Genomic DNA, 16,726 nt, shown 5'->3' on the forward strand with positions numbered 1-16,726 from the left:
CCATGTGATTGTATCATACTTGTATATTATCATTTTTCTAACCAAAATACCAAAAATATGTCTTTGAATTTGTCTACTCTTTTGTAGGTAGGGCATGATACCCATTGATCTATCAAGTTCATATTTAGGGTTTAAGACCCTCATAGATAAGAGTACAACCAAGGATTGATCCACAATGTCTCTAAGCATCATATCTGAGTCCCAATGATCTTTTCATGTTATTTTGATCAAGATTTCTTCAATAGTTTGGAGCTGGTTTGCCTTGGAAACCCTAGTTTGTCTCGGTATCTTGAGTAACTTCTCCAACAAGCTTCCTCATCAATTGATCAAATTTCTTAAGGGACACTTCAAATTTCATCATCTTATGCATATATGATCTACCATGAGCCTAAAAAGTCAAGAAAATTGCAAGTTAGCAAGTTGGTTGATGGTGGTTGGCCAGATGAATTCATCTGATCAAAATTGGGTCTCCCTAGACCCTATCTCCTATAATTTTAACCATATGAAAAATTATTCCAAGCTCAAAGTTACTCTAAGTGACATTCCAAACAACTTTCATGTTGAGGTCTAGAGCTAATTTTGCTTGGAAAATCACTTTCTATGTTGAAACATTATAGGTCATTTTGTCTAAACCCTAATTTGAAAGTCAACTTCCCAAGGCCATAACTTGCTCAATTTTTATGAAATGAAATATTTCCAAGTTGAACAATCCAATTCTAGGTGTCTACTTCAACTTTGATGTTTGGAGTGAGAGCTAAATCAACTTTTATGAGCATGTGATATTAGGATACATTATAGGTCATTTTGGACCAATACCATTGAACAAGTGATTTTCCTCAACTTAAAAAATGTATAACTCTCTCATTCTAAATCCAAATGATATTAAATTGGTGACTATTTTGAAAGTCTTTGAAATATCTACAACTTTGGTTAAGGCACTTTTCTCATTTGAAGCTCACATAAAACGTTTAGTAAGGTGGAACATTGAAGTATATGACTTGACACAGAGAAATTTTTTCAACATGTTGAAATTTCCAAACTTCCACCTCAAAATTCACCATGATCCAAGTTCCAAATGGAAAAGTGTTCAACATAATATTTGTTCCTCTTTATCTAAGCTTTCCAAAGAGTCCTGATCCACTCATTTTGGATGAGGTTTTTTAGGGTTGCGCATGGTGTTAACGGACCTGCATCAATTGGTAAAATCAAAACTTCAAATGATCACATAACATTGCCTTGCCATTCAAGCTTCATTCCAACTTCAGAACAGTTGCATTTGGACCTAATTGGATTGCTTCATGGGTCTGTACACGCCCATGCAAGCTTGTGCACGACATTGCCAATTTTGGAAGAAACTTCAAGTGTGCAAATAACACTTCAAAATGTTATAAATAGAGACCCTCTTAGCTCATTTGAGAGTATCCTTGCGCGCCAACTTTGCCCCCACTCTTCGAACCCTCACAATTCAAAGGAAAACCTGATAATTTTCACTTGAAAATTAAGTTTGAATCTCACTGTTTGGAGATTCAAAAACCACAGGATCCAAAGCTTCTTACCATTCCTAATCCACTTCTGCAAGTCATTGGAGCAAGATCAAACAAGAATTGAAGCAAGGAAGAGCAAGTTCTGCACAACATTGAAGGTATTTTCCAGAAATTTTCTTCTCTTCGATTCTCACTCAATTCTCATCAATTCTCTTGGATCTTTGGTTGTCTGAAGTCTTACCTATGTGGGCAAGAAGATTGAGTTGCTTTGAGGTCAAATCGAAGCAACTCAGTTGACACACCTCAAAATTCAACTCTTCATATCTTTCTATATATGTGGAGTTAGTTAAAATTGAGGTCAGATTCGAGCTCTACGCCATTTTCTCTTTCAGATCATGTCCTTTTTTTTTATTTTTACCATGGTGATAACTAAACCAGTCCGACGAGGTTCGCCTGAGAAGGTGACCGACCATTTGCTCCGGCAGCGAGGTGGCAAGGTTCTGAGCCATTGATTCAGTTTAATTTGTTTTAATCTCACGTGTTGGTTTGGATAACCACATGTGCAGCGCGCTAACTAAGTTCCATCATGTAACGCGCGCTTGTGACTACTTGATCTGCCACCTTAATTAATGAGGGAGATCATGTGGTCCACGTTTTTTGTATTTTCTGATTTTTCATTTTATTCCTTTGATTTTCATTAATTCATATTAATTTTATTATTGTTCCAAAAAATATGAAAGTTTTACCAAAAATTTTAAAATAAAATCCTCTTTCACATTCTGAATTAAAATTATTTTTTGGATCATTATTAATATTTTTCATGATTTAATTGATTTTGTGATTATTTATAATTGTTTAAAAATACTTTTAAGTTTCCCAAAAATTTTGAAGAATTTTCTCCAAGGTCCTTTGATCTTGTTTGACCTATGATAAATCTCATGCCCATTTCTTTGGTGTTTTGATGAGGTTTTAGGAATTTGACCAACCATATTTAATTTAATGTATTATTTTTAGTATTTTTAAATTGAACAAATGCCAAATAATTGTGTTGAGCCATTTTGATTGATTTTGTAAGTTTGACTTGTGTTGTTGGGTCGTGGTCAAGGTTGATTTGACTTTGCTAGGTTAAGATCATTGAATTTAGGTGATTGATGGAATGTACATTCCATCTCCCAAAATGAATGAATGATCTTAATTTGGTAAAAGTCCTCCTTTGTCCAATTTGAGTTTGATCTATCTCCCTTCCCTCTTCATCTCATTCCTCTTCTTTATGCATTTATGTCATGGTCCTATGACATCTCTATATCCTAAGGCTAGTTGGTTGCAAAATCAACATGAGTATGGATGAGATTAGGCCACCACTTTTGCATATACTATGTCTCTAACATCCATTAACACCAAAATTCTATTGCCTGTTCTCAAATAGTTGTGACTTTACATAAGTCCAATTATGATTGCTTAACATAGCGCTAAATTTTGACACAAAAGGCATAACATTCTAGTTAGTGAGATTGTAAGTATCCCCTCTTTCATGGTATTGTGTGGAAACTTGGCCTTTTTTCCTTCCTTTGGAAGATGTCTTGGTTCAAGGATCCATGCTTGTGATAAGTGGGTTGAGTATTCTCCAAAGAATGACAAACAAATAAGAGCAAAAGCAATACTAACTTCTAACATATTAACCACTAACATTTAATTTCAAGCCTTTATTTTTAATGCACTTTATTTTTAAGCCTTATTTATTTGCCATTATTCATACCGTTCTCGTTGTTTATGTTAATGTCATTTTCACTTTGTCCATTTCTACCATATTTTGTGATATATTTTATTTGTGTATATTGTGTTTGTTTGCGTGGTCTTTGACCATTAATGTACATAATAAAAACAAAAAACCTAAAAAGGATCTTGTGTGGACTATTGGTTTGATCTGAGACTTTAGGACTTAGAATTTAGGCAACACTCTCGATGCAAAGGACTTGGTCAATGCCAACTTTCATGTAACCAAGTGCTTGTAATTTGAAACTTCATCAGATACATCATTGAAGATCCAGTTGAGTTCATCTGCAACATGATCATTCTGAAGCTGTTATTTTGAACCCGTGACTTGTGGCATTGTGGAATTCATCTACTACATGGGAAAATTTGAAGAAAGATCATGGAATTTCTAAGCTTGGATATGGATATCTTTATTTGATGCCTTGCTCTTCAAGTTGATATTTTGTGCATTGTTTGTTTCTTGATTCTAATGTCCAAGGGAATTTGGGTTTCTATATGACACTCTTGTCTATTGGATTGCAGCCCATTGGTCAGATCTTTTCAACTCTTAACTTTTAAATTTGTGCTTAGGATTAGTCTCTTCATCTCCTCCCCATTTCTTTAATTTCAAAATCTCTCCCTCCTTTCAAAAATCTTCTTTGCTTGTGTTTGTTGATTTCTAAACTTTGACCACTTTTGCAAATTAGAAACTTTGGCCTTATACCATTTCAGTTTTAAACTCCTTTTCTTAATCGAACTTGTAAATATACTTAATTATACTTGTAAGACCCTAATTTTGACCCTAAGATCCCTCATGGCATCATAACATTGCATTTACATTGCCTCAAGGATCATAAGCATCTTGGCTCCTTACTTTGGGGGTTGGATCTCTTGTGAGTTTGGTTTGAGATCACCAAGCATACTTGAATTGTATATCATTGCTTTTCTCATTTTTTATTCACTAACCAAAAGCACAAAAATATGTCACTAACATCTCTTGTTTGTAGCTTGAGCAGTCACAAGGTCTAAAGCTTCTAGGAGATCCTATGTGCATGGATATGGCCAAGAGGAGATGAAAGCAAGAATGGCAATGGTTCCCAAAGCTCTCATCCATCAAATATACCTTCCAAGTATCTTAATTCATCAGTTTGATCAAAGTAAATCAAAGGGCTTGAGGCTTGTTTCCCAAGGAAACCCTAATTCATCTATTCATCAACTGTGCCTTGCTCATGAAGCAACCTCAACCCATGGTCAAATATAAGCAAGGGAAGTTCCTTAATTCATAATTTAAGCATATTTGAACTTATTTGAGTTTCCTCAATCATCAATTCATCAAGATATGAGTTTTGGACTTGAGAAGTTGATTAGTCAATTCATTTGACTATTTTGAATTGCACTGAGACCTAACATTTTATGTGTTGGTCAAATGGAGATGAACCTAAAACAAAAAATGTTCTTAAGAACCACATGAACAACTTTCATGTTCATCAAAAATTGATTTTAAGCTTGGAAGGTCATCATTCATTCCAAGACATTATAGGTCATTTTGACTGAAACCCTAATTTTAGGTCAACTTTCCAAGGACATAACTCATTCATTTTTCATGATTTGGGGGTGAGACCAAGTGCATTGGAAACATTAAGATGTCTACTTCAAATGTTATCTTGAGAAAAATTTCAAAATCTCAAAATAAATACATGTGATAATGCAAAACATTATAGGTCACTTTGGACCAAATGCATTGAAATGTGAAAAAGTCCAACTTCAAGTGCCCATAACTTCTTCATAAAAATCCAAATGATGCAAAATTTAAGTCCAAATTGATTTAATTGAAAATATATACAACTTTCATGTTGAAGATTTTGTCATTTGGAGCTTGCATCATTGAGACAGAGGGGCTTGAACTTTGACCAATTTTGAAAATTTCACATATGCATGTTTTGCACCCTACACTTCAAGTTCAATTTTCATTAATTTCCAAGGCCCAAATGGAGTTTTGATCAACATGACATTTGTTCCTTATGCAACAAGCTTTCCAACCATTACCCATAAGGCTATGTTTCAATTTTGGAAGTATCATTTTCGAAGAGGGGAACGTTTTAGTGCATTTTTGGAAACTTGATTCAGTTGCCATGCATGATCCAAATACATCTCATTTGCACGTCCAAAACATATTTGGTGATGTTTACCTTGCCATTCCAATCAGAATTGGGCCCTCCATGTGCCTGTACAGGCCCATGCATGGAGGCCCTTTTCATCCATGCACACAGTTTTGCTCATGCTTGCAGCTCCCTTCATCTATAAATACAATGCCTTGGCCTCTCATTTCTTCAACCTTAAGGCGCCCCAATTGCTGCTGAACTCAAAACTCAACCCTCACTAAAGGAACTATATCATTTCTCTTCAATTTTTCAGATCTGAATTTTGATTTCATTGATCAATCTTCAGATCTCAAAGTTCCTAAACCTTCTCCACTTGATCTATAGTGCTAACTGTTTGCAAAAGAATCCAAAGATCTTGACTCAAATCCTTGCAATTCAAAGGTTTTCTTCAACTATATTTTGCTTCGAACCAACTTGAATATTGATCTATTTGCTTTGTTCTTGTGTGATCTGAAGTCCTCTACATAGAGGCAACATTGCATTGCTTTCAATTTTTGAAAATCATTAAGTTCACTTGAACACCACAAAATTTCCACCTCTGATTTCTCTCAATCTAGAGATCTAGAGTGGAATTGAGTGGCACAGGGGTGATGTACATCACCCCAGCTTTCGAATGGCATCTGGATCGTGCATTTTGGTTGATGTTTTAATTTCTGCAAATTCTGGTTTGGCCGGAAGTTGGCCGGAGAAGACGGTGGCGCTGGTCACCGTCTGATCTCCAGATTGAATCACAGCCGTGCGTTTCTATTTCCAGATTTGATCATGGCCATTCAATGTTATGACTCAATTAAAGGCTGTGTGTGATGCATTGACTCACGTGTTTGGTGGGCGCGCGCTCAGGAGCCATGTGATGTGCCAGCTCTATTAATGAGCTATCATCCAACGCTCTGTGTTTTTCCATATTTTCTAATTTCTGATTTTAATTTCTTTTATTTCTTTTAATTCCATTTTATTTCAAAAATTCATATCTCCCTCATTATTGGTCCAAAAATTATGAGACCAATTGCATTATTTCTCTTTTAATTTCTAGTTTCTAAAAATGATTTTTAATATTTTTTATTTTATCATTTAATATTTTTCATGAATTTTCTCTTTTCTGGTTATTTTTAATTCATTTTAAATAGTTTTTGATATTCAAAAAATACAAAAATATTTTCTCAACCTCTTTGAATGATGATGGATCTATGAAAAATATTCTCATAAATTTATTAATTGATTTGAGATTTATTTGAGATTTTAGTTCAATTAGGTTATTTTTATGCATTTTTAATTGATTTAAAATAGTTTCTGACTTTTAAAAATGCTGAATTTTTTTGTCAAACTTTGTTTGACCTTGTTGAACTTGGGATAATTCACTTGGACTTTTCAAAGTTGATTTGAAGTGAGTTTGAAGTTTGACCTTTCTTTATTATTTTAATTCAAGTTTTATTTCAATATTAAAAAATGCCAAAAATATTTTATTTGTTTCTTGACTTCTAATCTTCATTTTGCTTCTGTTTTCTATTGTTTGACCTTGATCTTCTTTATCTTTGGTCAATACTTCTTGATTAATACATACCATTTTCATTAATGCACTTTAATTCTTCATCTTCTTCTTCTTCTTCTTTCTTTCTTCTTTTTGATCAATGAGTTAAAGATTGGTGGTTAGCATTGATACATGGAGGTTTAATCTTCCTTGATTCAAATCTAATTCATCTTGATCATAGATCAAGTGAATGGCTTTGCATTAAGGATATGTTACTTCCTAAATCATGCAAAGAACCTAAATCAATACAAGATCATTTCTCATCTTCTTTTTGGCATGGCAAGTTGTTGGAGTTTGATTCACTAATCAAGACCTCTAACTTGTGTTGTTGCCTACATTATTATTGACCGGCCTCAGATAGTTGTGACTTCTACATAAGTCCAATTACGATTGCTTAACATAGCGCTAAATTTGCCTTATGGCACACTAACTATTAACACTAACCATTAACCATTAACATTTACTTCTTGCTCTTTACATTTATGCAATTTACTATTCTTGTACATATTATTCATTTGCTTTTCCCCCTTTGCTCATTTAAGCACATGTTTATGTTAATGCGATTTGCCTTTTGCTCACTTGAGCACATAATTGTGTATATATTATTGTGCTTGTGTTTTGTTTTGATTGTTGTGGACCAAATGCAAAGAAATGGACAAATGGACTTAGTTTCTCGGACATTCCCTATGCTAAATTGGAGTAAAAGGACTTTAATGTTGAAGATGGATTAGAAGGACCAAACCTCTAAACTCACTCTTGTCTATTCTTGATTTACTTCATAGAACTTTTTGATGTGTGTGCTTTTGTGCTAGGGGATCCTATTTGGGCCAAATTGAAGAACCATTGACATGTTCATCTAAAGTGAAAGATACAAGGGACATTGGGGATCTTCTAAGAGCTTGATTGATTATGTTGATTGCTTGAGCTTACAATTATTTTGCTTGCATATTCCAAAGGACGGGAGCTACTTGGATCATCAATATGATCTCAAGAGAGGAACTCCATTTGTGGTCTTGTTTCTTATCCTTCATCTATTGTATGATTAGGACTTTAGCCATTCTTCTTCTTCCCCCCACTCTAACCCAAGCCAAAACTTTTGTGCAAACATTTAATACTAGTTTTCAAACATTAGAAACCTAAGCCTTATGCTTTTGATTTTTAAACTTTCTTTTCATAACACTTCATTTTGCTTCTGTTTTCTATTGTTTGACCTTGATCTTCTTTATCTTTGGTCAATACTTCTTGATTAATACATACCATTTTCATTAATGCACTTTAATTCTTCATCATCTTCTTCTTCTTCTTTCTTTCTTCTTTTTGATCAATGAGTTAAAGATTGGTGGTTAACATTGATACATGGAGGTTTAATCTTCCTTGATTCAAATCTAATTCATCTTGATCATAGATCAAGTGAATGGCTTTGCATTAAGGATAGGTTACTTCCTAAATCATGCAAAGAACCTAAATTAATACAAGATCATTTCTCATCTTCTTTTTGGCATGGCAAGTTGTTGGAGTTTGATTCACTAATCAAGACCTCTAACTTGTGTTGTTGCCTACATTATTATTGAGCGGCCTCAGATAGTTGTGACTTCTACATAAGTCCAATTACGATTGCTTAACATAACGCTAAATTTGCCTTATGGCACACTAACTATTAACACTAACCATTAACCATTAACATTTACTTCTTGCTCTTTACATTTATGCAATTTACTATTCTTGTACATATTATTCATTTGCTTTTCCCCCTTTGCTCATTTAAGCACATGTTTATGTTAATGCGATTTGCCTTTTGCTCACTTGAGCACATAATTGTGTATATATTATTGTGCTTGTGTTTTGTTTTGATTGTTGTGGACCAAATGCAAAGAAATGGACAAATGGACTTAGTTTCTCGGACATTCCCTATGCTAAATTGGAGTAAAAGGACTTTAATGTTGAAGATGGATTAGAAGGACCAAACCTCTAAACTCACTCTTGTCTATTCTTGATTTACTTCATAGAACTTTTTGATGTGTGTGCTTTTGTGCTAGGGGATCCTATTTGGGCCAAATTGAAGAACCATTGCCATGTTCATCTAAAGTGAAAGATACAAGGGACATTGGGGATCTTCTAAGAGCTTGATTGATTATGTTGATTGCTTGAGCTTACAATTATTTTGCTTGCATATTCCAAAGGACGGGAGCTACTTGGATCATCAATATGATCTCAAGAGAGGAACTCCATTTGTGGTCTTGTTTCTTATCCTTCATCTATTGTATGATTAGGACTTTAGCCATTCTTCTTCTTCCCCCCACTCTAACCCAAGCCAAAACTTTTGTGCAAACATTTAATACTAGTTTTCAAACATTAGAAACCTAAGCCTTATGCTTTTGATTTTTAAACTTTCTTTTCATAACACTTATTTTGAATTGAACTTTTAAATCAACTTTGACCATATTTTGTAAATACTTTTCATTGGTAAATACCACTCATTCAAATACCTTTGTGGTTTCAATGGCCACTCTCTTAATCAAACCTTTTCATAACCTTTAGCTATTAAGTTTGAGTTATCCATGAGGTAGATGTAATACTCATCTATATCCTTAGGGATGGACAATGAGTCTTCCATGCTTAGTATAGGGTTAACCCCTCACTAGCATGTTGAAGCTATCCTCACATGGTGGATTTATGGTTTTAGGTTGAGTTTTCTCCCTTGGATAACAAAAGACCTTAAGGCTTTTGGACCAACCGATTCACCAACTCATTTTGAGATTTTTACCCCGAACTACGAGGTTTTGATCCTAATCTTTTTTAAGGTGGTACGTAGGCAATGGGTTTATCCATCCAAACACAAAATGTAAATAACTTGTATATTCTCTTCTCATCTCTTCAATCATGTTTGCACAAACAAAATTTTCACAAAATACCAACCTTACAACAAATATGAAAAGGGCTCCCTAGGAGTACCTAGGATGTTTTGGGTGCTTAAAACCTTCCCATTGCATAACCAACCCCCTTACCCCGATCTCTGACATTTTTACTAGTTTTTGATTTGATAAAACTTTTAGGTTTTTGTTCGCTTTCTAACCATTCCTTTGGATAAATAGAAGTGTGGTGGCGACTCGACTTGTATGGTTTACCTTAGATTTAGTCAATATCTCTAATGGTAACGAATACCCTGCTACAATACTTGACTTAAAATTTTCAAAAGCAAAAAAGAACTAACTCATCCAAACCATTTTTAGGCCTTTTGTGCCTTTCAAACTTAAATTTTTGTTAAAAGCAATGCATCCACTTTAAAATTTTTACCATGAACTACGAGGTTTTGATCCCTCATTTTTATGTTGGTACGTAGGCACAAGTCCGAAGGTCTTGTCAAACAAAAAAAATATAATTAATGAATTCTTTTCTCACCCCCCCATTCCATTTGCTTGTAAACATCATTTGTACAAAATACATATGCACACAAAAAAGGGCTCCTTAGGAGTTCCTAGGACAATTTGGGTGCTAACACCTTCCCTCTGTGTAACCAACCCCCTTACCTGTAATCTCTGGCCTTTTATTAGTTTTTATTTGAAAACTTCTTATTTTTTGGTTTTTATCGTACTTTTCCCTTAGAAGCAATAAAAGCGCGGTGACGACTCTTGTTATTTGATGTCTAGCTTATCCGTAGCTTGATGATCATGAATTTACCGCTACAGATGGCAGATGCTCTTGCAACGTTGGCTTCAATGATTATGGTGAAATTTTTGAATGAAGTTCCTCATTTGACTATGATGCGTCTTGATAGGCCAACTCATGTGTTTTTCGTTGATGAAATCAAAGATGAAAAGCCATGGTATTTTAATATCAAGTGTTTCCTCCAAAGTGAGATTTACCCTCTTGGGGCATCTTTGAAAGATAAGAAGACTTTGAGAAGATTAGATGGAACTTTCTACCTGAATGGTGATGTGCTTTATAAGAGAAATTTCGATATGGTTTTGCTCAGATGCGTGGATAGACACGAAGCAGAACTATTTATGACTGAAGTCCATGAAGGTTCCTTTGGTACTTCTTCCAATGGATATGCTATGGCAAAGAAGATGTTAAGAGCAAGTTACTATTGGTTGACAATGGAATCTGACTGTTGCAAGTTTGTGAAGAAATGTCACAAGTGTCAAATCTATGCAGATAAGATTCATGTTCCTCCGACACTGTTGAATGTCATGTCCTCTCCATGGACCTTCTGCATGTGGGGAATTGATATGATTGGTATGATTGAGCACAAAGTATAAAACGAACATCATTTTATTCTGATGGCTATTGACTACTTCACAAAGTAGGTTGAAGTGGCATTGTATGCAAATGTGACCAAATAAGTTGTTGTGAGGTTTATCAAGAATCAGATTACATGCCGGTATGGTGTACCAAGTAAGATTATTACTGATAATGGATCAAGTTTGAACAATAATATGGTGGAAGCTCTTTGCAAATACTTCAAGATTGTACGTCATAATTCTTCTCCGTATATACCTAAGATGAATGGGGTTGTTGAAGATGTAAAGAAGAACATCAAGAAGATCATTCAAAAGATGGTTGTGACATACAAAGATTGGCATTAAATGCTCCTATTTACTTTGCATGGGTACCATACATCCATCCGCACTTCAACAAGGGCAACCCCCTTCTCTCTTGTTTATGACATGGAAGCTGTGCTCCCAATAGAGGTTGAGATCCTGTCATTGGGTGTGCTAATGGAAGCCAAGTTGACTGAAGTAAAATGGTGTCAGACCAGATATGATCAGTTAAATTTGATTAAAGAGAAGAGAATGACTTCCATGTGTTATGGTCATTCATATCATCAGAGAATGAAGAAAGCTTTCGATAAGAAGGTCAGGCCTCGTGTGTTTAGAGAAGGTGACCTCGTGCCCAAGAAGATTCTATCTTTCAAACCTGATGCCAGGGGCAAATGGACTCATAATTATGAAGGCCAATATGTTTTAAATAGATCCTTCTTAGGCGGTGCTTTGATTCTTACAACTATGGATGGTGAAGAGTTCACTCGTCCTGTGAATGCCAATGCAGTCAATAAATACTTTGCCTAAAAAAGAAAATAACAACTCGCTAAGTTGAAAACCTGAAAGGGAGGCTTAGGAAAAAATGAGCGTCTCGGTGGATTGAAAAACCAAAAGGGCGATCCAGGCAAAAGTTAGAGACATAAAACAAAAAAAATTCCCGGTAGATTGAGTACCCCACCTTGGGGAAATCTAGGCAAAAATTAGAGATTATGGCAAGTAACTGCATTCGGTTGGTCCTAATCATGGAGGTTGTTTTGAGCATGTCATTTGGTTATGATTCATTATTCTCAACCGAAGCCAAGAGCACGATGGATATCGAAGTTTGATAACATGAAATTATATCACATTTTAGGACTTAATTCAATTAGATTATATTATCATTTACTTTAATTTATCTCATTTTATCAGATATTATGCGGTATTTCCTTTCTATTTATGTCAGGTATCCATTTTGAAGCAAAAGTGAAAAAGGGAAGAAAAGGAGGTGTAAGAAGGAATAAAAAGGAAACAAATAACAAAGACCAAGCCCAGCCCAAAGAAAGCGCACGTTGTGCCTGTGACGGGCGTCACAAAGGTTGTGACGAGCGTCACACTAAACACACTCCTGTGACGAGCGTCACACATGGTGTGACGGACGTCACACCTTTCCCCTATATTTTTGGCACTAGGAACACAACTGACCACGTTGAAAGCTATTTCCACGCTTGACCCTCGGAACGAAAAGACCGCGTATACGGAAACCCTTGGAAAGCAGTTACACAAGTAGCAGTATAAATAGCAGCTAATTGGGAAAGCTCTCGGTTCGGAGATTTTCCACGCCTTTTGCCGTTTTCGCATTTTTTTCTTCTTCCAGCAGTTTAGGCTTATATTTTTATAGTATTACTTTGCAGAATTTTTATTGTTTTACCTTTTTGCAATTCTATTTTCTTTTCTAGCATTTAATTAATTCTTTTCGCACAATAGTTTCTACACCGGAAACTATTGTGCAACTTTTACCGGATCTAACCTTACGTTAGAATCTAGTTTTTATTTCCTTCGTTTTAATTTGTTGTTTAATTGAAGAATCCAAGAACAAATCCTACTGGCTTGTGGTAGAGTGTTCAAGACTATTGTTTAACGCATTCAGGTTCTTTAATTATTATTTAATGCTTTGTTTTATTACTTATTTATATTATCTGCCTGGGATGAGTCTGTTTATGCATGATATGTATTTTTGTTTGTTTAGCATGTCTGGCTAATTCGCCTAGATATCGGTATGTAAAGTAAGCGAAATAAGGGATCAAGACTAAGTCGGTCTAATCAAACTTAAAATTAAAATCAATCTTTTTACGGTCTCAATTTACAGGTTTAATAACAAGAATTTTTTACAAAAGTAAAAGACATAAAGAAGTTAAAATCAATAGAGCGAGAGTTTGAGGTTTTAACTGGACAGTGTAAATTAGGCATTAATTCTAGATCAGGGCGAGAGCAAGTTTTAGAGTTAATTAAATTCTGACCTTTTCCAAAAAGTATTCTTAAAGATTGAATGTGAGGACGAGAGTTAAGCATTCGGGTTTAATTGTATAACCTAAGTCAACAGAGCGAGAGTTTGAGATAAGGGTGTTTAAAACGGTCAGTGTTTTCTTAAAAAGAGTTTCTGCAACTTTATTGCTTTCAAAAAGTGGTTTTTGACTTAATTATAAGTGACAGCTACATTAACATAAAGTCATGGTTTATTCAACAGAGCGAGAGTTTGAGATAAAACCTTTAATCAATAAAGTTAACTGAAACGATTTAATTTAAAACCAAGAAACCGACAAAGAATTGATTCCCTAATTACGACGAACTACATACCGATATCCGATTTATTAATATTTAATCTAGATCTTAGTTTAGTTTTTAGCTTCGCCCCCAAACAATCAACCATTATTCACCTTAGCTTTACGTAGTAACCTTAGATAACGGTATATCGATTCATAAGTCCCTGTGGGATCGATATCTTTTAAAACTACGCGATAGAACTGTGCACTTGCAGTTTGTACCCCAAATTCGACTCATAAAGTCGCGATCAAGTTTTTGGCGCCGTTGCCGGGGAATTTTATTTAATCGATATCGTAACTCTTCCGTTACGCTGTAGAGACTAAGGTTTCTTTTTCTTCTATTCTTTCTTTCGTTGATTTGTATGCCACGCACTCGCTCACAAGGCGAACCGCTCTATTTACGAATCAACGATATCGAACTATATCTCCGAGTCTTACGACGAATTCGGGAATATCGTGCTGCAAACAATCTCCCTCCTATAGAACTTCCTGATTTCAAAAACCTTTTTCCTTCGATAACCGAGATGGCAGAACCAGCTCGTGCTCTTAGAGATTACGCCGCTCCATCGCAAGATGAGCCGCATTCAAGTATTGCTCCGCCCGCAATCGAAGCAAACAACTTCGAACTTAAACCTTCGCTGTTGCAGGCGGTGCAACAGAACCAATTCTCTGGAAATCCTACCGAGGATCCAAACCTTCATTTATCCGTATTTGTCCAATACGCTGATACTGTTAAAGCTAATGGTGTCACTTCAGAGGCAATTCGACTTCGTCTTTTTCCTTTCTCATTAAGAGATAGCGCTAGAAGATGGCTTCAATCTCTCCCTTCCAACTAAGTCACCACATGGAACGAGTTGAAGAAAGTTTTTCTTGCCCGATACTTTCCGCCAAGCAAAACAGCTATGTTAAGAGCCCAGATAAACGGATTTAAACAGAAAGACAACGAGTCTCTTTTCGAAGCATGGGAAAGATATAAAGACATGATGAGACTTTGCCCACACCACGGTTTGGAAGACTGGTTAGTAATTCACACATTTTATAATGGTCTCTTATACAACACAAGGTTAACAATAGACGCCGCTGCAGGTGGTGCATTAATGAACAAACCTTATACTGATGCTTACCAGCTTATCGAGAGCATGGCCCAAAACCACTATCAGTGGGGAACCGAACGAACAACGGTGGAAAAACCTCAAACGAAAACTGGCATGTACGAGATAAGTAACCTTGATCACGTTAACGCAAAAGTGGATGCTTTGGTCCAGAAAATTGAAAGTTTAAACGTATCACCTCCAGCCGCCGTGGTTGCTATAACTCAGAATTGCGAGGTCTGTGGAATCCAAGGCCACACTCCTACGGACTGTCAACTCTTGACAGGAATCCAAGCAGAGCAAGTAAACTATGCTCAAGGAAGCCCCTATTCGAACACCTATAACTCAAATTGGAAGAACCATCCAAACTTTTCATATAAGAGCAATAACGCTTTGTACGCACCTGGACAGTCTCCAAATCAAGCCCCAGCTATACCTCCGGGATATCAGAAACCGAACCCATCCATGCCTAACAATAACGCCCCTAGGAAATCCAACTTGGAAATCATGATGGAAAACTTTATAGCTTCCTAACAACAAACCAATAAAGATTTCCTAAACCAGAATGTACACACTGGCGAACAACTTAAACAACTAGCAAGCAAAGTAGATGCCTTGGCTACCCATAACAAAATGCTGGAAACACAAATATCACAAGTAGCCCAACAACAAGCACCTACTGCTGCCCCAACTGGTACATTCCCTGGACAGCCCCAACCTAACCCGAGAAGCCACGCTCATGCAATTATATTAAGAAGTGGAACGGAAGTGGAAGGACCGTCTGATCCAAGGATAGAAAACCAAAACCCTAAGAAATCAAATGAGGAAAGTGAACCTAAGGAAAAGGAAGAGAGTAATAAGGAAACCCTAGAAAAGAAGGAACCTTATGTACCTCCACCACCTTACAAACCACCTATACCTTACCCTCAAAGGCTTGTTAAAACCAAAGATGCGGGCCAATTTAGAAAATTTGTTGATCTCCTTAAACAATTAAACGTTACAATTCCGTTCACCGAAGCTATTACGCAGATGCCCTCATATGCTAAATTCTTAAAAGAAATCCTTTCTAATAAGAGGAAACTTGAGGATAGCGAAACCGTTACACTCCCTGCCGAATGTAGCGCTATAATCCAAAACATGCCCCCTAAACTCAAGGATCCAGGTAGTTTCTCTATACCCTGTCACATAGGAAAATTTGTCATCGACAAAGCCTTATGCGATTTAGGAGCCGGAATTAGCGTTATGCCTCTATCCATATGTAAGAAACTGGAAATGGGAGAATTAAGACCAACCAAAATGTCTGTGCAACTAGTAGATCGTTCCATCAAATATCCTGTAGGAATCCTTGAAAACGTTCCCGTACGCATAGGTCAATTCTACATTCCCACTGATTTTACAATTATGGACATTAGAGAAGATGATATTACACCCATTATACTGGGAAGACCATTCTTAGCAACTGCCGGTGCAATCATAGACGTAAAACGAGGACGACTCACCTTCGAAGTAGGTGAAGAGAAAATTGAATTCATTCTTTCCCAATTCTTGAAAGCACCTGCAATAGAAGATACATGTTACTTCATGGATATCATCGATGAATGCATAAAAGAAGCAGAGTTAGAAGAAGACAAATCATCTGATTGCCTTGTAGAAGACAGATCTAACCAATGTTTGGCAATAACACCGGATCCTACGCAATATCTTAACAAACCAACCCCTGACCTGAAAACACTTCCCAAAAATCTGAGATATGAATTCCTAGACTTAGAACTTGAACGACCTGTGATAGTTAATGCAGACCTAGGAAGACTCGAAACAGAAAAACTCCTACATATCTTAAGGAAGTATCCAACCGCACTAGGGTACCACAT

At 36.0% G+C, this 16,726-nt stretch overlaps 1 pseudogene; it reads right to left on the minus strand.

Moving 5' to 3' along the window:
- Positions 1 to 14,673: 14,673 nt before the first annotated feature.
- LOC127099365 (uncharacterized) lies at positions 14,674 to 14,773 on the minus strand (annotated as a pseudogene).
- Positions 14,774 to 16,726: the final 1,953 nt, after the last annotated feature.

This window comes from Lathyrus oleraceus, chromosome 6, assembly GCF_024323335.1.
Source record: "Lathyrus oleraceus cultivar Zhongwan6 chromosome 6, CAAS_Psat_ZW6_1.0, whole genome shotgun sequence".
Classification (NCBI taxonomy): Eukaryota; Viridiplantae; Streptophyta; class Magnoliopsida; order Fabales; family Fabaceae; genus Lathyrus; species Lathyrus oleraceus.